This window comes from Choloepus didactylus, chromosome 2, assembly GCF_015220235.1.
Source record: "Choloepus didactylus isolate mChoDid1 chromosome 2, mChoDid1.pri, whole genome shotgun sequence".
Classification (NCBI taxonomy): Eukaryota; Metazoa; Chordata; class Mammalia; order Pilosa; family Megalonychidae; genus Choloepus; species Choloepus didactylus.
Window position 1 is genome coordinate 131,126,257 of NC_051308.1, and position 20,017 is coordinate 131,146,273.

A 20,017-nucleotide genomic window follows, 5' to 3' on the forward strand; every position below is an offset into this window, starting at 1 on the left:
CAAGCTCATTTCCCACCCCAGGGCCTTTGCACTTGCCCTTTGCTTGGCCTGGGACATTCTATCCTCAGGCATTCACATGGCTGTGCACTCAAATAATTTGGGTTTCTATGTAGAGTAGCTTCTTACCTCCCTCGCTCTCTATCCCCTTACTGTGCTTTAATAGTCATCATAGCATTCAACACCCCCCAATATTATGTCATAACATTGCTTATGTATTTTTCTGCTTCCACTACTAGAATGTACCCTCCCTGGGGAGCAGGGGCTTGGAAGACGTCCGCGGAGTGCTTGGAGGGGCACTTGGTGAATCCGGTGAAGGAGCGCAATGGGGAGTGTGTGACTCGCAGCGAGTGCAGCAGCTGTGCCTGCAGCAGTGGGTGGGAGGGAGGGTCGTGGCAGAACCACGAAGTCAGAGTAGGAGCAAAAAGACCCAGGACACAACCCTGAAGAGGGTAGAAGGGACCCAAAGAGAGTGGACCTTGTACACCTACCTTGTACGGGTACTTGTCCTCTGTCGTCTGTACCTTGAACAGGAGCCCCGGGAAATGCAGTGTCAAGGAGCCAAGGGAGTGGAGGTTCCCAACAGAAAGTGGGGTCGAGAACATCTAATGCCTCAGAGAGATCTAGTCTGAAAAAGCCCTTGGAGTAGGCCACTGGTGGCAGGAAAGAGAGTAGCTTCAGTGGAGGGTGAAGACGAAGACTTCCGGCCACAGTGGAGTCAACAGGGAGTTTGGATGAGACACGGAGAGACAGGAGAGGAGCTAGATCCTGTGTGCCAGACGCCGTGATGATGACAGGGCATGGGGATGCAAGTGCAGGGAACGGTAGCCGGGAATAGGGCTCACAGTCTCCTAACTGCTCTCTCAGCCCCACTTTTGCTCTCCAGCAGTGAATATGCCATACAGACGAGTCTTCTAAAAGCATAAATCAGATCACGTCACTCCCCTGCTCAAAACCACTACTTAGAATCAAACCCCAAACTCCCTAACATGATAAACTAAGGCCCTAGAAGACCCAGTCCTGCCTTCTCTGACCTCATCTGTGCCTCGCTCCCTCTGCTTGAGCCCAGCAAAGTCTCAGAGGATTTGCATCTGCCCTTCCCTCTGCCTGGAATGCCTCCCCCCCAGGTTATCACTGGGCCCTCCCCTTCACTATATCCAGTTCACGGTTCAAATACCACCTCCTAGGAGAAGCCATTCCTGACCATCCTAAGATAGGACTACTCATTCTCTGTTGACTTACCCTGCTTTATTTTTCTGTATGGTAGAAAATTATATTTGTTATATAATAAATAAATAAATATTTATTTCTTTATTTGTCTCTTGTCCATCTTTCCCACTAGAAGGTAAATTCCATGAGGACAGAGATTTTCATCTGTTTTGTTCACTCTTACATCCCTTGCATCTACAAGTGCCTGGCACATAGGATGCACTCAATAAATGTTTTGCTGAACAAACGGTGGTTTGAATAAATGAATAACTGACTCTCTATAAATCAGGTTTGCAAAGGGCCCTTACGTACAATGGCTCTTCAGGACAGCTTTGCAAAAGAGGTGTCTTCATTTTACAGAGGAATCAGCCTTTGAGCCAGAGCTACTTGAAGGTGGGGAGCAGGCCCCCAGCTCTTCTCACCAAACCTGCCCTGCCGCCCCTCTACAAAGAGGTGGGAATTCAGGTCCTTCCACTTGCATTCTCCTAGTCTAGGTGGGAAGATGAGAGGAAGATTGTTGGGAATAAATAAAGGAGTCCCAGAGGGAGCAAGCATGGGAAGGGAAAGAGGGTCTGGGGAGAGGCGGGGAGGGTTCTGGAAGGGACAGAGAGGGGTTGGGGAGGGCCAGGGAGAGACTGAGGAGGGCAGAGAGGGGCCTTCCTTGGCTCCCCTTGGAGGCTGGGGCGGTGGCAGTGGCGGTGCCATGTGTGGGACCCGGGCCTCCTGCATGCCAACCCGTGAAAGGACACCTTGAAGTGGATAAGCAGGGACTTGCCTCAGAAGGGTAGGGTCCTGGCTAATGAAGCTATGACCAACTGACACTTTTTCCCCTTCCACCTCCGCTCCCCCAAGCTGCTGGGAATTCCCCACTTCCTGGTAGGAACAACAGAGCCATGGGTTTTTTCCTCAGCCCAGGAATTCAAGACACTAACCAGCTTCTAACATAACCTTTCACCCTCTGCATACCAAGTCCCGATACCCCCAAACTGGGGTGGGGGTGTAAGTGGAGGGTGAGGATGCAGGTCCTCTGGAGCAGACACTTTCTTCCTGTATCTCCCCGGAAGTGGCCTGTGGAGTCCCTTCAGGGCCACACTTAGGGAACAGGTCCCTTCTCTGTCCTCTCCTGAAGGTGGGCGACTCAATGGCTAATGGCAGAGCTGCTGACTCCACAGTCTCCAAAACCAAGATGGGGGCGAATCCCCAGCTGGGGGAGGATGCCTTCTTTCTGCATCTCAGTGGTCCTCTGTTCTTTTCCAATGAGTCACTCCAGTCCAGTCCCTGTAGTCCCTGACCACGCCTCTGCTTGCTGGAAGCGTCCCTTCCCTGCTCCTGGCTGCCGTCAGGAGAGAGTGGGGGTGGGCTGAGAGGTCTCCGTCAGTCAGCTGCCCGGTGGGGGCAGGGGGCCCAGTCAGGATGACCAGTGACCGGCTGGTGTCTGGGGCCCTGACAGCAATCACATGAATTGTGAGCTCTCCTCTGGTCTAGGACATGCTCCAGGCCAACTGTTACTCACGGGTCCCCAGAGCACCTGCTACTTCCAAGCAACTCATTTCAGCAAATATTCACTCCAGCCAGGCCTTAGTACAAGGCATTGGAAGGGAGAAGAACAAACGGATGAATGAGACACAGCTCCCGCCTCCAAGCAGCCTACACACTCATCCTTACAACAATCACACGTGCTTTTATGACATGCCAGGCTCTGGACCGAGACGTGGAATCCAGAAATAAACCAAACGTTTCCCTGAATTTAGGGAACAGGACTCACATTCCAGCTGGGGAGGCAGACATATAAACTGCTGATTCTATCCATGTAGTGCCCCGCAGCAACTCCTTCCCATTCTAGCTTAGAGGTCATCTTCCTCCAGGAAGTCTTCCCTGACTCCCGTCTCGATGGACGCCCTTCCCCCATCACAGCGCACACCACAGAGCTTTGTCATTGCCTGTCAGCCCTCCAACACCCTCCATGGGAACGAGAATGGGAGCACCTTGAAGGCAAGGACCAGTCTTCTATCTTTGTATCTTCAGTGTCTCACACAACTAAAATACCTGCAGAATAACTGTTCCATGAATGGCTTCTAAACAGCTAACAACAATACAATGCTAGAGATGCTAGCAACATGCTGCCTTTGCAGTGGAGGAAGGGCTGATTAATTCTGAATGGTGAGGATGAGAAAAGGCCCCAGGGATTTCAGCTGATTCAGGGGTGATTGCAGCTAATCCCGACAGGATGCATAGGTTTTGGATAAGTGGAGAACAGGAAGAACGGCCTCCCAGACTGAGGGGACAGTAGGTGTAAGGGAGGGTGCAGCGTCAGGAAGGTGCATGGTTTATCGTAGTTAATGTAAAAGAGCCCAGAGGGACAGGCACATGGTGCCTGGAGGGATGGAGGAGAAGATGTGGGAGGCAATATCATGCTAAGGGGCTTGGTTGGTCTTTGTTCTGTTGGCACAGAGATCCTCTGAGAAATTAAAATGTTGAAGACGGGGGTCATGTAAACTGTTTTAGAAAGACTCTGCCGATGGCTGTGTGAAGGAGGTGTTTGGAGAATGCATTGCTGGGAGTGTCCTCTCCCTGGCGTCTGACCCTTGGGAAGAGAGAGAATGCTGAGAAGGGGGCTCTAGGGAAAGTCACAAGGGCAGAGTTAAGAAGTCTTGTATGTTAGGAGACAGATGACAGTGATCTGAATCAGAACAGCGGCAGTGGGAATGGAAAGAAAGATGAATAATTGGTGCCCAAATGGACATAGGTGAGACTCTGAGTTCTTTAGCCAGAGTGGCTGAAAGATCACAAGAGAAGGAGCAGGCTCCGGGTGGGAAGGCAAGGAGATGACGCATAACATTCAGTGTTGTCACCAGTGCAAGAGTTCTGTGGGCTCCTGGAGTAACATTAAGAAGAGAGAGAAACTTTGAAGATCTCCTCCTAGTCATAACAGACTATGGATGCCTCCAGCCTAGCTCAAAGGAGTCCATTTTGTTCAAAGCTTAGGAAAGTGACAAAATCCCTTTCTACTATGGGAACATTTCACAGTTCCCTCCCAGTTTTAGCTACCACCATCTCCCCTCTCTCCGCCTACCACCATAGCAACCCATGTAGCCTAACAAACAGGGAGGTGTTGCCCAAAGAGGTAAGATGTGCAGCAGACACAGTGAGGCCCCATGTCCCTGAGAATGACCCAGCCCACACTCCAGCCTCTTGGTTGCTTGGTCTCCTCATCTCTGACGCCCTTCTGTTCCACTGTGTCTTGGCCACCCACTCCATGGCCACTCCCTAGACTTAGTCACCACCCAGAGCTCCCCCACCACTGAAATCACTAATTGTGACACCCTTATATCCTTTCAGCTTGTCCACTCAATCATTTCTCCCACACCTGTCCTCTGACCTCATCGGGAGCACCTGTGCCCTGTCTCCTCTACTTTCCACCCAGCAGCCTCTTCTTTCTTCACCCTCCTTTCCCACAGCATCCATTACATAGCTCCAAATTTTATTCATTGCCTTGCCTATCACATAATCTCCTCTTTCTTGCACCACTGGCAAAACCCCATGTGTGGGTAAATGAGCTATCTTTTTTCTCTGAACTGCACCTATGTGGTAGGTGATTTCTGCAGGAGGATCCACCATCACTGATGGTCACCCAACTTGACTGGGTCCTCGGCATTGCCCTGCTATGCTTTCCCCACTCAACATCTATCCAACTTCTCATACAGCCTCCTTTTAAAACCTTGTCCTCTGTCCTCAACCTTCAACGTCTTTACTTAATTATTTTCATACATCTTGACTCTCAGCAGGTGATGTCACAGCTCCCTTCAAAGACAAAATAGGAGGCTTCAGACAGGAAATCTGTCAAAATCCTGCCACCCTTTCTACTAAACTGCATGTACCCTTCCTGTCCTCTTTGCTTCATGGTTTAATGGAAGAAATGTATCCTTCTGTCTAATCTTGTCGCTTATCTCTTTACATGTTCCTTTTTTCCCTTCATCTTCACTTCCTCTCTCTGTACTTACTTCTTCTCATCAACATTTAAACAAGTTCAGGTTGCTAATATAAAATGAAACCCTCCCTTGATCCCAGCTCTACTTCCAACTACTACTCTCTCCTTCATAGAAAAATATCTCAAACACCTTCCATTTTACTCCTCAACTCCATGCAATATGTTTCCCGCATTTTAAACATAAATAAACAACTGTCACCAAGACCACCAATGACCTTATCCATACATTCAGTGAACACTTTTAGCCTTTGCGTGTTTGATTTTTCCACTGTGGGCTACTTCCTCTTTCTACTACCCTTTACTTCTGTGACACTCTCCAGTGTTTCCTCCTACGTCCTTCTCTATCTAAATCCTATATGTTAGTGTTAATCAGGCTCTGTTCCAAGCCTTGTCCCCTGTATACATTGACCCTAAGCCACCCACTACACTTCCGATGTTTAAAGTGCTCCTTTTGCCAATTGTCAAACATATACTTCTGTCCCAGATCTCTCTTCTGAGCTTCAGAACTATGCGTCCAATTGCCTGTAGGGTTTCCAGACTTAGTAAATAAAAATACAGTATGCCCAGTTAAATTTGAACTTCAGATAAACATGAATAGTTTTTGTATAAATATGTCCTATGCCATATTTAGGATATACACTAAAAAAATTATTTTGTTTATTTGAAACTCAACCGGACATCCTCATTTTATCTGGCAATGCTGCCTGACTTTACATCTTTATCTGATGTCAGGCACATCAACTTAATATATCCACAACCAAATTTCTCATGGGACAAAATGTCATCCACTGGGTTATGCAACTGAAAAAACACAAGATTGTCCTTGATGCCTCTATTCTTCCTTAGCTCCCGAGTCCTCCTAAATATCTCTAAGATCTGACCACAACCGCCTCCCGAGACCAGGCCACTATCATCTTCTAAATACCACAATGTCCTGCCTGATCTCCAGTAGGTGACTGCCGCATAGCAGCCCAAATGATCTTATTTTAATGCACATTTGATCATGGCTTTCAGCGGTTTAAATTCTAAAGTCTGAAATCCTTACCACGGCCCCCAACACCCCGTGTGATGAGGACTTTGCCTGCCCCTCCCCCCTCTTTACATGTCACTCTTCCCCTTTCTCAACACTCTACAGTCATGCTGAGTTTCCTTCAGTTCCTCGAAAGTGTGGGGGCCTCTCTTGCTTGGGCCTTCCCACATGCTATCCCTTCTGTCTGGCACAATCTACTCTCTCTCTTTTCCGCTTAGTTCTTGATAATCCTTTAGGGCTCAGCCCCTGTTTTTCACTCCCCCTCAATCCTGTACTTCCCTTTCAGAGCATTTATCATGCTGGTAATTTCTTGTTCAATGTCTAGTCTCTGTTATACTGTGAGCTTCTCAAGAGCAGGACCTTGCCTGCATTCTCCATTGTATACTGGGCACCAACACAGCCCATGGCACAGAGAAGGATCTCAATTAATATTTCAGGAATGAATGAGAGAGTAATCTTCCTCCTCATTCCACACTAGAGGTCTCCTCTTAGCTTCTTGTGACCTCTCAGCACAGACCACAAAGTAGAACTGGAATGGTTTCCATTAGATTTAGAATTTGCCCATCACTATGTCCCCAAGTGGGGTGTCTCAGTCCTCCTCCAGGTACAACATCAGCAATTCAGCACCCTGCCATGATTATCTGAATCCTGCATGTCAACAGGAGAACACAGAAAGCAGAGTGGCCAGAGGCAAGAGGGTGAACAGTCAACTTCCTGCAGGATGATGGCGGGCCTGATACTGGGGAGCTGAGGCAAAGACACAGCAACCAGGGAAGCTTGGTCTCCAGACCCAGCTACTGACGCGTAGTCTCCAGAAAGACTACCCCAAGTCCCAACAATGGATGTGTTGAGCTTGGGGATTGTGGAGGACTTCCAGGTGCACATGTCTAGCAAGCTGTTTCAAATGAGGGCCTAGGATTGAAGGACTGATCAGAGCTGAAGACATAAATTTGGGCATCAACAACAAGCAAGTTACAACCAAATCTGTATGAATGGTAAGAGTCCTCCAGGAAGACCATGGGGCTGTCCAAGGAGAAGTGACCAAGGACAGAACCTTGGGGAGACTTGGGTTGAAGGGCTTCTGGAGGAAGGGTAAATTAAACAAGAAGTAAAGAAAGAAGAACTACACTTGTAGTGGGAAAACCATAAAGGTGCAAAGGCCGGAAGCCAACGGGTAGCGTTTAAAGAAGCAAAGGTTGAGCAACAGAGAGGGAGAGCTTGGGGTTTGGAAAATGAGACGTCAGTGGTGAACTTTGAAGAGACAAATAAGCTCATCTCTCTGTTCCAGGCCCTTCCACTTTCACTCTGATGACCCCTCCATGGGCATGGAGAATTCTGTTCCCTCCTTGCCCAAGTGGGAGAATTATTTCTGATTTGAGGAATGGTCAGGAAGAGGGGAGAAAGTCAATTGCATTCAAACAAAGTCCAGACTTAGACACCTGCAGTCTCCAGAGCCTGCAACTAGGGTCTGAGGATGGCAGGCTCTGCTCCCCACCTTTGGGAGGCTTACGGTGCAATGGTGGTGTCCAGGCACTGCTGCCTGACCCCCTTTACTGTGAGAAGGCCCCTGCAGGCTGCATCTTTCTCCTCCAGCTCCCTCCTGGCCACCACCCACTCAACTTCCTGGAGTTTGCTTCTCACCCACCCCTGCCTGGATCCCCAGAACCTGGCTGTAGAGAGGACCACAACCTCCCCAGTTCTCCACTTCATTTCGTCCCTCAGGACAAGCCCATAACATACATATTACTGAGAACTTCAGGAAAACAAACAGCAAAACAGGTAACAAATCCCCCCCAGGTGGGGCGTTACCAGGTTGGACAATCTTATAAAGCCCTTGGAGCTCTGTGTGGTTCCTAGTCTATGTTCCTCACCCCCCACCCTGGGAGCCTCACTAGGCTTCCATCCCATGTTCTGTTCCTGAGGGCAAGTTCTCCTCCCCTCCACCCCAACTCAGACCTGCTCCAGGAGGCCCCCTTATCTCCAGCAGTACTCTGTCCATTGGAGCCCTCAGGTTTGGGGGCCCCCATTACACAGAGCTTCAGACTGATTCAGGAATGTCCACTGGGAGATGCTTTCTCCAGGGGAACAAGAGAGGTTAATCTTTTATAATAATATTTTACCCATACCACTTTTATCATAACACTTCCATGCTCCATGCTTCTCCTGGTTGGAAAATCCTTCTCTGGCCTTTCCCTCCCTCAGGGCCAGCTCTGGGGCAGAAGAGGTGCCTTCCTCTGGGAGGAGAGAGGTGAGAAGGTGTCCTGTGGTCTCTCTGTTCCAGAGGCCCCACTGAAACTGGGCATGGCCCCCTCCCCAATACTGCCCCACCGTGGGCTTCTAGCACAGAAGGAAGAGGAGTTGAGGCAAGGTGGAGAGAGCATGGCCTGGAGTAACGAATGAGCTCAGAAAACTCTCGTTTGCCACCTTTTGCTCCTGTGTGGCCGTCTCCAGGTTGCACAGGATCAGGTAGAAGCTCAGCAGCTGAGCATTCAAAGTCCTCTGAACATTTCACCCCAACTGTTGACCAGGGGTCAGGAGGCTGGCATTTCAGCACCTCGGTCACTGATTTCCACAGACCTGGGGCAAGTACTTTTTTCTCAGGCCTTAGACTCCTTAAGTTAAAATGAAGGAATGAGATCCTATGGTCCATTTCAGGTCTGCCATCCCACAAGTCAATGAGTTTGCCTTCTCCTCTCTTCTGCACAAATCCTGTGCTCCAACCAATTCCATTTTCTTAGACCTCCTGAGTACTCTAGGTCAGAAAGGGCAAATACATTTATTTCCACTTGCCGGCTTTAATCCATTGGTGATGGCTGCATTGAGAAGGAATCTGCTTTCAGCGTCAGGCGGAAGCAGTGCTACAATCTATTAGCAATGTCTGCCATGGACAAGGGATAGAAGAGTAGTGTCACATGTGCTATATGTTGGCCAAACCTGGTCTATATTTTTTCAGCCCTCAACAGTTTTACTCCAGAATTTTCCCTTTCCTGGAATTCCCTCCCTTCTTCTTTTCTACTTGCTGAATTCTTTCAAGACCCAGACCCTTCAAGAAGCTGGGATATCTTCCAGCCCTCAGAAGCCTCTTCCTCTTCTGAACTTCTTACAGTATAATGACTTTTTGCTCATCGACATCGAATCTGGGCTGCCTTGTGAGGTTATGTTCGTTCTGTTGGGTTTAAGTGTTATCTCCCTAACAAGACTGTGAGCTTCTGGAGGGCGAGGCCTAGCACTGATGTAGCCCAGAGCCAGGCAGGGAGCAGGTGCTTGGGAGTGTTTTCTGAGTGGGAGACTCGTTTATTCACAAGAAAGACCAGACAGTCAGATCCTGGCCTAAATAGATGGACAGACAGCTGGGCTGCCTGAGCTAGATACACAGAGAGGGGGCAAAACCTATGTCAGACAGGAGACCTCGAGACTATTTCCCTAGAAGTCAATTTCAAAATAGGGGTGGGGCTTGTTGGGGAGCAAGTTGGTGGGGAAGTTCCAAATGTGAGGAAAGCGTGAACATTCAGAAGTGGGAACCAAAGAATCTGCTCTGGGAAACCTCACCAAAGAGTAATTCTAATCCTTTCACTTCCCCTACATGAGCTCATTTGCGCTTCGCCAGGTTGCTTGACGGTTTTTTCCTACCTGTGTGCCATCTTCCCCAAACCATATGTGCTGGTAATCAGTCCCTCAGTCACTAAATTTAAGATGCTGCTTGTGCCTGGGTTGCTAGTGTGAGTGCCCTGGGTGCTCATAAAGTCAGGGTTGGGGTTGGGATGTGCTGAGGCCTCACGGGGTTCACGGAGTCGGTGATTTACTGGGAGGTTATTCACTCACCTCTACTATCCAGTGGTATAACGGACTCTCTGTGGGTGGAGGTGGATGGTAGAAGGAAGGAAAGGAAATCAAAGACCAGAGGCATGGTGTTTTGGTGCCATGGATAAGATCTCCCTGGCTTCCTATTGTGTTTAGTCACCCATGGCTTGGTTTTTAGCCGTTCTTATTCATGGTCTGACTTGTGTGTGCTTGTTTTCTCGTCTCTACTATTGTGTAGGCCCCTTGAAAGCTCACAGTGGCTTACATTTCTTGGTGTCTACACCCTGTCTCACAGGAAGCCTAGATATGCGCCAATTAATGTTTTGACTGACAGGCTGAATGGCCAGTAGGAGGGGTTAATTGATCCTAGAAGGAAAGCCTTCCAGAAAACTCCCAGTCACCTGCTTCCCTGCAAATCTCTCTGTGGCATCCTCTGCCAGTTCAGAGCTGCCTGTGTCAGATCCCACTGCTGCCAGCTCCGGGCTGGGCCTTCCTCCTTCCTCCTCTCTGGGAAGACATCACTGGCCTTCAGTTCTGGGTCTTTCAGTTGCTCCTGTGTGCACAGTGTCTGCCCAGAGCCAATGTGAATGAATCTGGCCACCTCCCTGTTTTACAAGTCCTGTTCCTTAGTTTGAGCCAAGGAACATCTCTCCGCCTTCCTACGCCACTCATGGCTTGGTTCCCTTGGAAGGGAAAGAGTCTGAAGAGTCCTGAGCTTGTTTCTTCTCAAGGCCTTCACACGTCCAGTCTTTCCTTGAGCGAGGATTTGCTGGACCCTGACTCTGGGATATGGGTGGGGCAGTGACCTGGGCAGAGGTTAGAGAAAAAGCCAGGCAGACCCCTGTCCTTCTGTAGCTCTAAGGCCACAGGGGTGACCAGAACACCAGGCTCATTGCAAAACCTCGCCAGGCAGCGCTTGCTTGATAAGCACCACATGTGTGGAGAGACAGCCTGTCCCAGCCCAGCCTGGGCTCTCCAGGGTGGGCCGGGGTCTGGGAGGGACCCACACAAAAATGGGAAGAAGATTCTTCCAAAAGCATAGACAGCCAGTTCAGCCACTCACCAGCTGTGTGACTTTGGCACATTGCTTAACCTCTCTGGATTCAGATTCCTCGTCCACACTTCGAGATTCCCTGGTGTTCTAGGATTCTGGCAAACGCGTGGCACAGAGCTGCAGCCCAGCTGCTAGGCAGGGAGAAGGAATGCTTTGAGAACTCGTGAAGGAGGGGGCAGAGCTTGGGGCCTGGGATTCTAAGCACTGCTTTCTATGACCAACAGGTGGGAGGGGGGAACCTGACAGGCTGTCAGAGCAGGATTGCACCTTCAAATCTGGGGGCCGGGAGCCTCAGGCCAGGGGCTTCACTTCACCTTGACCCCTCCATCCCCGTCTCAAGGCTGCAGCAGGCAAGGAAAAAGTACCCCTGAGGGTTCGGGGTAGGGGGTGGGGGCTGCAGTTGCTGGGGAGCTGCATCAGCATCAACCCAGGCAAACAAAGATGAGCTGTTTTCCCTCAGCTTGAGTTTGTTTATTTGCAAACAACAGTATTTGCCTTGGCCCTCTGTTCTCCTGCCTCCCAGGCCAACAGAGGCTGTCTGTGTGCCTGCCCCACCCCCCCCCTCAGGCTCTGTCTCTGGCCTCCACCAGGCCCTCCGGTGGGTGCAAATCCCCGGGCTCTCTGCAGCAGCTCCCCGCAGGCACGAGGAATCTGAGTAGACTCAGCATCCAGACCAGGGGAGTGGTCAGTGGTGCTGGTGGGGTGGGGGTGGGGGGGGTTAGAAGGACAAACATTCCAACTTTGGGGAGAGCTAGAGGCATGTTAAGAAGGGACGGTTATGTGCTGGGGCATCTGCTGGAACCCATCTCCTTTTTCCCTGTCACTCTGCAGATAGCTGACCCTGACCACAGCCCGGCATCCCCCCTGCCAGCCCAAGCCTCAGAGCCAAGACACAGAGATGGCCCTGGCCAGCCCCCATCAGCACTAGGAATTTGGGGTTCCAAATTCTGAAGTCCTGAAGCCTTGAGCCCGGGATATCAAACTTCCCTGAAGTTTTGGTAATTCTGGGGCAAAGCATCCCTCAGAGAAGTCAGATAACTCCTTTCTAGTAATTCCTTCCTTTGGGACAAGTGTGTTCTGTATAGGACCCCATTAGGCAGGCATCTACCCTTGGGAGGGGTAGTAGTGCAAGCCCAACAACCAAACGAGAAAGTTCTTTCCTCCTCTCTGACCAGAGAACGAGGCCTTAGATGCAGGGTGGGAGCTGGGGATGGTGGCTACAGGGTTTTGAGCAGAGGGCAGACAGTGAAACGGGAAAAGGAGGCAGAAGGGGTGGGTGCACCAAAGTGGAGCCAGAATAGAGACATTTAGCCCCCTTTGTCTGTATGTGAGCCTGTGGAGACAGGCTCCCCTGCTTTGGAGCAGAGGCTTGAGGGTGGGATGGGGAGAGAAGGGGGACAGAGGTCACCCCCAGTCAGGCCCATGACTACCTCCTAAGGAGAGGGATGCCCTTGCCTTGCCCACATGCCCAGTCCTTGTCTGCTTTCTGCCCAAAAGGACAGGGAAGTCAGAAAAATTCCGAAGGTGTGTCAGCACAACTTCCCTTCCCATTCCTAACACATGGGCTGTCCTTGGAGCCTTCTCCCATCCCAGGACTGGCCAGGAGACTCCAGGGAGGGAAAGGCCTCTGGTGAGAAAGCCAGACTGACTCAGAATAGCTCCTCAGCAGACTTGTGGGCCCAGATGGAAAGGGGCTGAGTTATGGGTGCTGGAGAGATCAAAGGCCTGGCCCTCTGGAGCCTCAAAGTTAGGCAGCCGTAGGTACATGCAGGGCTCCCCAGCCATGTGGCCCCTGACAAGTCACTTAGCCTCTCCAAATTTCAGTTGCTTTAAAGTGGAGATGATTCCTTCCACACAGTCAGGAAAATTGAAGCAGGTAGTGAGTAGGAAAAGGTCAGAGCCGCCCTTGTGACTCAGGCAGGTGGCAGGGCTGCATCCCCAGGCCTTTAAGCCGGAACCCAGAAACCCATCAGGAACCCCCAACCTGGACTCAGCAGCTGACACTGAAACTTGGGCACAGGGTCAGGCCCTGAGCAGGCAGGACTCTTCATTGACAGGTCGGAGAACATTCCTGTGCCTTTCTTGAAGTCACTCTTAAAAGGAGGCGCAGGGCTCCCATGGACTGACGTAATGGTGTTTAGACCCCTGAAGACATGCTGTGTGCTTGCAGATTTCCACCCTTCCAATACCCCTGACACACACGCGCACGCACACTTCCTCTACCCTGAGTGAGATCCGGATAAAATCTCGGATCCCGTGTTTTTGTTTTGCCTGCAAACTGGGACTACAGCAGTCCAGAAGGGCAAAAGAAGTCCTGAAGGGTGGGAGAGCAGCCCCCCCAGACCGTGATGGTGCAGGGGAGTTTCAGAGCTGACTGCATTTACAAGAATCCCAGATTTTTATTGCAACAGCTGCCGAGCTTCCACTCGCCCTCTCCCACCTGTTCCTCCCTGACTCACAGCCCACCCGTCTGCCCAAGGCCTCTGAGGAAGCCCCCAAACATCCTAGTCCTGGCCACTCTCCTGCTAATTTCAGACAGCCAAATAAGGAGTTTTGAAGTGTGTCCCAAAGAAGTCTCCAGCATCTATAAAACATCAGGCCTTGGGAGCTGCTGTACCTTTGAGGCAGGTTTATGTAGGGAAAGAGGGAGTGAAGTCTAGGCCAGACAAGGTCAGGCAAGGTGAGGGGACTGGGGTACAGAGTCCTACAGACAAGATGCAGGAGCAGGACACGTTCGTCCATCTGGTGGGGTCCGACCAGGCCATGGCACCAGGCTGTGCCACTCCCATGCCAGTGGCCGTTGCTACTTAGTTACCCTCTCTGGGCTGAAGGGACAATTTCCTACCTTCTGGGGTAGTGAGGATTAAACAGGATCAGGGTGCAAAGTGGCTGGCCCAGGACCTGACCCCGAGTAAGGGCAGGATCTATAAGGACGTGCATGATCTCGATTAATGGCAGCTCCATCCTTCCAGCAGCTCAGGCCCCAAACAGTAGAGTCATCCTTGACTTCATTCTCTCAGTGTCCACCTCACAACTATCACGGATCCTGTTGAGCCCCCCACCTCATCGCACCATCTCCCGTCGCTCCACCCAGGCCCAAGCCCCCACCACCTCTCACCTGCATTTATCGCAGCAGCTTCTTATCCTGTATCCTGTAGCCCCTCTGAGTCTTTTCTTGACACAGTAGCCTGAGGCATCAAACCCTCCCTCTCAGGGCTCACTGTGGCAGCCTGAGTCTTTAAGGCCCCACATGATCTGACCCCTCACCCCTCTGACCTCTGCTCCCCGGCTCCCTCACTAACCTCCTCCTGGTCTCCAGGTTCCCTGATACCCACTTGGTCCAACCTCCCCTTCCCTATGAAGCCCGCCTTGACCACTGCAGGAGATGCAGCTCCCCACTCCCATCCCAGAGCCCCTGCACCCCTTCCCCTGCTCTGCTGTTTCTTTATTCTAGAGTAAGTATCCCCATCTAGGATACTACATAATTTACTTCTTTATTCTGTTTGATGTCTGTGGTCTGTCTTCTCTCTCTAGAATGTAAGCTCCACTAGGGCAGGGATCTAGAACTCAAATATTGTTGAATGAATGATGAAACTCTCAAACCTACTCTGTGAGGTAGTTATGGCAACCTACTTCTTTTAGTGACAGAAATAGCCAGGATTTGCACCGTTGAGTCTCAATCCTCTCCAAGCATCTGGGCTCAGGGTAGGGGGTGGCAATAAAAACGTGGCTCCCCCATTCCCTCAGCCCCCTCTCCTTTCTGATACTCCTACCCTGAGGTTCTGCCTCCCTGCAAACACTCTGGCACAAACACAGATGCAAACCCATTCCTCTGACTCCCCTTTGCATAGCTGAGGCAGACCGTTCTTGCTTCTTCTCACTAAGAGAGGATATTAGGGAAATAAACACAGAAAACACAAGAAGTACCCAAAGTGTCTGGCTTACAAAGTACAGGTTTCTGGTCCAGGGCTCAGAGCATGCAGGCTCTGTCTTGTTTCCGGGGCCTTCTGAGATTGCTGCCTTCTTGCTTCAGTGAGCTGTCACAGCTCTCCAGGTGCCTGGCCTGGATCCCCTCCTTCCCAGCTCCCAGCCTTCCTCCTGCTTGTACAGAAACCCCTATACCTGCCTTCCGCCTTCTCCCCACTGAGTCCCAGGAGCTAGAACCCCAGCGCTGCTGTTTACTGGCCATGACCTAGAGATGGTCACTTCTCTGGGGCTGTTTTCTCTTCGACAAATTGGGAAGAGTAACAACTGGTCCTTGAAGTGCTTTGGGGAGGCACAGACAACACAATGGTATGACAGGCTTTGGGAACTTTCAAACCCTATACAAACCTAAGATAAATGGGAGACATGAAGATGGAGTCAGGGCCTGCCCTGGGACCACAGTGATGAAAGAACCTGAGAGAGGGGGTAGCAGGTGCTGCTGACAGAGCTGCTATCTGCAAAGGTCACCCTTGCCGGGCCAGGCCTGGGACTCAGAATCTGGTTCCAGACAAAGGAGCTTTGCTTTCTGTTTAAACAGCGACCCTGTGGCCTCCCACTCACCTGGTTGGAGATGAGGGTGGGAGTGAGGGAGCTGGAGCACAGAGGGAAACCCAGGCCCAGAGATGGAACACGCTTTGACATGCCACTGCATCTGGTCACACGATCTCATGGGTGTCCATGCCATGGCAGGGGTGCTTTGAAGGCAGAATCCTATGCCTCCCTGGGAAACTTAGCTTGACATACTGAAATCCGTAAAGTACCCACTATGTGCCAGGCACTGGGCTCTGTTTTCGGGATACAGCAGTAAACAAGATAGTCAGGACTCTTGCCTCCAGCAGTACGCCATCTATGGGCGATGCAGACGTTAAACAAATACACGAATAATGATCATTAACCACAGAGATAAGAGCTGCGGAGAGACACAGGGTGCCTATGTGTATACTGGGGTGGGGTCAGGAAGGCTTCCCCGAGGAGGTGCCGTTTGAGCTGTGAGCTAGTTGCAAGACACTGTTCAGTTATATCTAGCAAGTCGCAACTGGACTCCCACGGGACCTTGCAGCCCCCAGGAAACGGGACAGAGAGAGTGGCCCTGAGACAGTTGGCCCAGGCCAGGCTCCAGGGCAGGGACCTGGCAGCAATGGGGTGGGAAGGTCCTGAGGGTCCTCAGGCTCAAGCACACTGAGGGCCGCCCCACCGTCCTTCCGGCCCCGCCTGTCCCCCAGCACCATGGCGTGCACACCCCAGCCAGCGTGGACAGAGAGATCCTGGCGGCTCAGCCACCCACGGACGCAGTGGGGCAGGGCTGCATGACCTCACTGTAATGGTGTCCTGCAGCCCCGCCAGCCAGAGGAGAAAACAAACACTGAAAAGTCCCCCAGCCGTCCCAGATGCCTGCTCAGGAAGGCTCAGGCACTGCAGGCCCTGGGTTCCGGGCTTCCAGCAGCTTGCCCGGCTCAGGAGGCCTTGAATGGAATTTGAAAGTGCTTGTTTCTCGCTGAAAAATTCCAAAGATTGCTCAACATTCCCCAGGAGCTGGGGTTTGGCAGGAGGTCTGAGAGCTGGGGACTGGGAATCTGGGGGCCTGCCATAGGACTCAGTACTGTCAGGACTAGCCCCTCCGCCCTGCTCCCTGGGGGCAGAGGGAGGGGGCTGTAGAGATCTGCCCCTCACTCTTATCCCCCCACTAACTCCCCCCACCTCCACCCCCACTCCTGGTTAACATCAGGGGCACTGATGGTGGGGTGGACTTTGGTGGGGTGGAAGGCGTTTGGGGAAAGCTCCAGGCTTCTGTAGAGGGGAGAGAATGTTCTCTCCTCCTGACCAGAGTTGCCATGTTCCCAAGAGGACCTGAGATTGGGGCCCAGATTCTTAGACTCTGGTGCAAAGGTCTGTTGCTCCAGTTCTCCAGAAGCCACGGGAAATTAACTTTCTGTGGCCACAGTTCTCTGCCTGAGGAACCTGGCTCAAATGCTCCCTCTTCCAGGCAGCCGGCTCCCTGTCTGGATTGGAACCCATCTCCTCTTCTCCTCTGATGTGGTACTCATCACATTGTCTCATGAGGTAGTTGTTTCTAAAAATGCCTGATCTCCCCTACTCAGGAGGAAATGCTCTAGAAGGCAGGAACCTACTTGGCTCACTTCTTTATAATTCTGCAGGGTCCAGTGGGCACAGAGATGCAGAGACCAAGATGTTCTCCACAGCATTGCTTGTAACGAGGGAAAATAGCAAGTGATCTACATGTTTAAGGATAGGGGTTTGAACAAATAAGTTAGAATGTACCTATATATTGGAATGCTAAACAGTCATTGGCATTTATATTATGTTTAAAGTTATGGGATATTACAGATATTAAAACCAACAAACTTCCACCATACAGAGCTAACCACTGTTCATCGTTTTGTTGTTGTGAAACAGTAACGGAAAACAGTATTTTTTTTAGGTCTATTCACAAAAAGCACAACATGACGATGCTGAACATTATATTGCACCTAGCACACTGAGAAGAAAAACCCCAAATGACCCAAACCCCAAATGTCACTTCCTAATCTCGCCTGCCTCCCCTCTAAGGGCAGCAGCCGGCCCAATTGAGGATGCCGGCAGGGGAGGACGGAAGTCTATTGCATCACATCCAATTTTGCATCATCACTGAATTTTACTACATATATTTTAATGAATTTGAATAATAGTGTATATGATGTGTTTCAGAGCATTTTTATTTAACAGTATATCTGGAGCAATACTCCATTTTATTAAATATTATTTAAAAACATGTCATTATTCTGAACACCCTTTAAAAAAATGGAAGTCTTTATTCTTAGGTCTGATCCCCCCACTCCCCATTCATAGGATGAGATTACCTGGTCAAAAAGCCTAACTATTTGTAAGATTTTTGAAATACATTTCCAATTTTTCCTCCAGAAAAGTTGCTCCAATTTACACTCTGGAGCAAATGGGAGGGTTTGCCTGCGCCCCTGTCTAGGGATGGGTATATCATTGTTAAAGTCTAAGTGGACGGATTGGAGAGACATTTTAAAGGTTGGAATTGATGGGATTGGCTGTTGGGTGTGGGGAAGGTAAAGAGAGGGAGGGGTTGGTGATATTGAAGACTGTGACATGTGTAAAGATAGGGAAGCCTTTAGCTGAGACAGGGAGAAATGAAAGAGGATTAGGTCAGGGAGCATAGAATTTTGGTTGGGAAATATTGCATTTTTAAAACAAACTAACAGATGCTACATAAGACCCAGTAGATAATTAAATAAAGAACATTTCCCAAAAGAAGACATGCAAATAGTTGAAGAATAACAAAATGTTGATCTCCATCATTCAGTTAACTAAAATTCATTTGGTTAGAAATATTAGAAATCTAAGTTTTATGAGTTTAGACAAAAGGGAGGAATCTATGGAAGATTCATGTGAGACCTGGAAGGACAGTGATCTGCTAGGAGCAGATCCTTAAACACTGACAGGATTTGCTCTCCCATCTCTCATCTTCGCTTTTCTCTACATGCCAGCTTTATTCTCTCAGACTGGCATTGTCCACGTGGCAGAAAACATGGCTTTTCAGAGGGCCCATGCTTGCCTCTCGCAACTTTGCCTCCAGAGAGCTAATGTGACTTACTGCCCCTGGTCTCAAGGTCAAAAATCTCCACACTGAATTACAGATGTGAATGTGGTTAAAAGGGGGTTGATTTTAGGTTGTATATAAGTTACTAGAATAAAAATTAACAAAAAAGAACAACATAGGACTGTACAATACCATGAACGCTATTGTAAATGATGGACTATAGTCGATAGTTCAATTATAAAAATGTGCTTTCATGAATTATAACAAATGTGCCATACTAATGCAAGGTGTTAATAATAGGGTAGTACATGGGAACTCTGTATTTTATGAATGATTTTTCTGTAAACCTACAGCTCCTCTAATAAAAAATAAACTTCAGGGAAAGGCACCTACCGATGAACTCTCAGGGCTGGCCTCGCTGAGGTCAAGTACCCTCCCTTGGGCTAATAAACCGCGGCTGGGGACAGGATCTGGAAGAGGATGGATCTCCCACGTGGACAGCACGGTTAGAGGAGGAAAAGAGAGCCCCTCAGAAGAAGGGGTTGCTCTTCTGGACATGCAAAACAATAGATATTCCATGCACTCCCAGCAGACACCCCCTTTTCTTCTCATACAAGTAATGCCCCCACATATCCTCTCTTAACAGAATGCAATCATCCTCCTCCCATCCCTTTGGGATGTAGCTCAAAGTCTTATCCAGCTACTGTATCAACTCCAAGTCCAGAATCTACTATGTGGGAGTGCTGTTTGTCTGATAGCTTTTAAGATTTCCTTTTTTTATTCTTGATATTCTGCAGGTTTAGAACAGCATGTATGAATATGGATTTATTCATTATTCTTCTCAGCATTCAGTGGACATTTTCTGTCTGAAGGTTCTGGAGAATTCTTGACCATTATCTTGTCACACATTTTTTACCATTTGCTCCAATCCCTTCTTTTAACCTCTTCTTGGAAGGAGCCTCTCAAACTCTTTTCCGTGTCTCATAATTGTTCTTTTATAATCTTTTTATCTCCTGTGTTGAGTCTTGGTGAATTCCTCAGCTATATCTTCTAAAGCACTAGTTATTTATTCAACAAAGTTTGGCCCAAAGCTTCCAATCTGTTCAGTTTTTAATTTCAACTACTATATTTTCTCATTTCCAAGGTTTCTAATTGTTTCTCTTTCATATCCACTTACTCTTGTTCTTTTCTTCTCTTATCTTTTGAGGATTCTAAACATGCCTATTTTACAATCATTTTCATCTTGCTCTACTATTTTCTTTTCTTCCAGAGGGAATTTATCTACTGCTGATTGTTTTTGCTGGCTGTCTTTCTCTGCATTAGTTTTCTTATTTCTTTTTCACTTCTTATCCACGGAGATGTTTATCTTCTTTTGAAATGTGTCTTTGC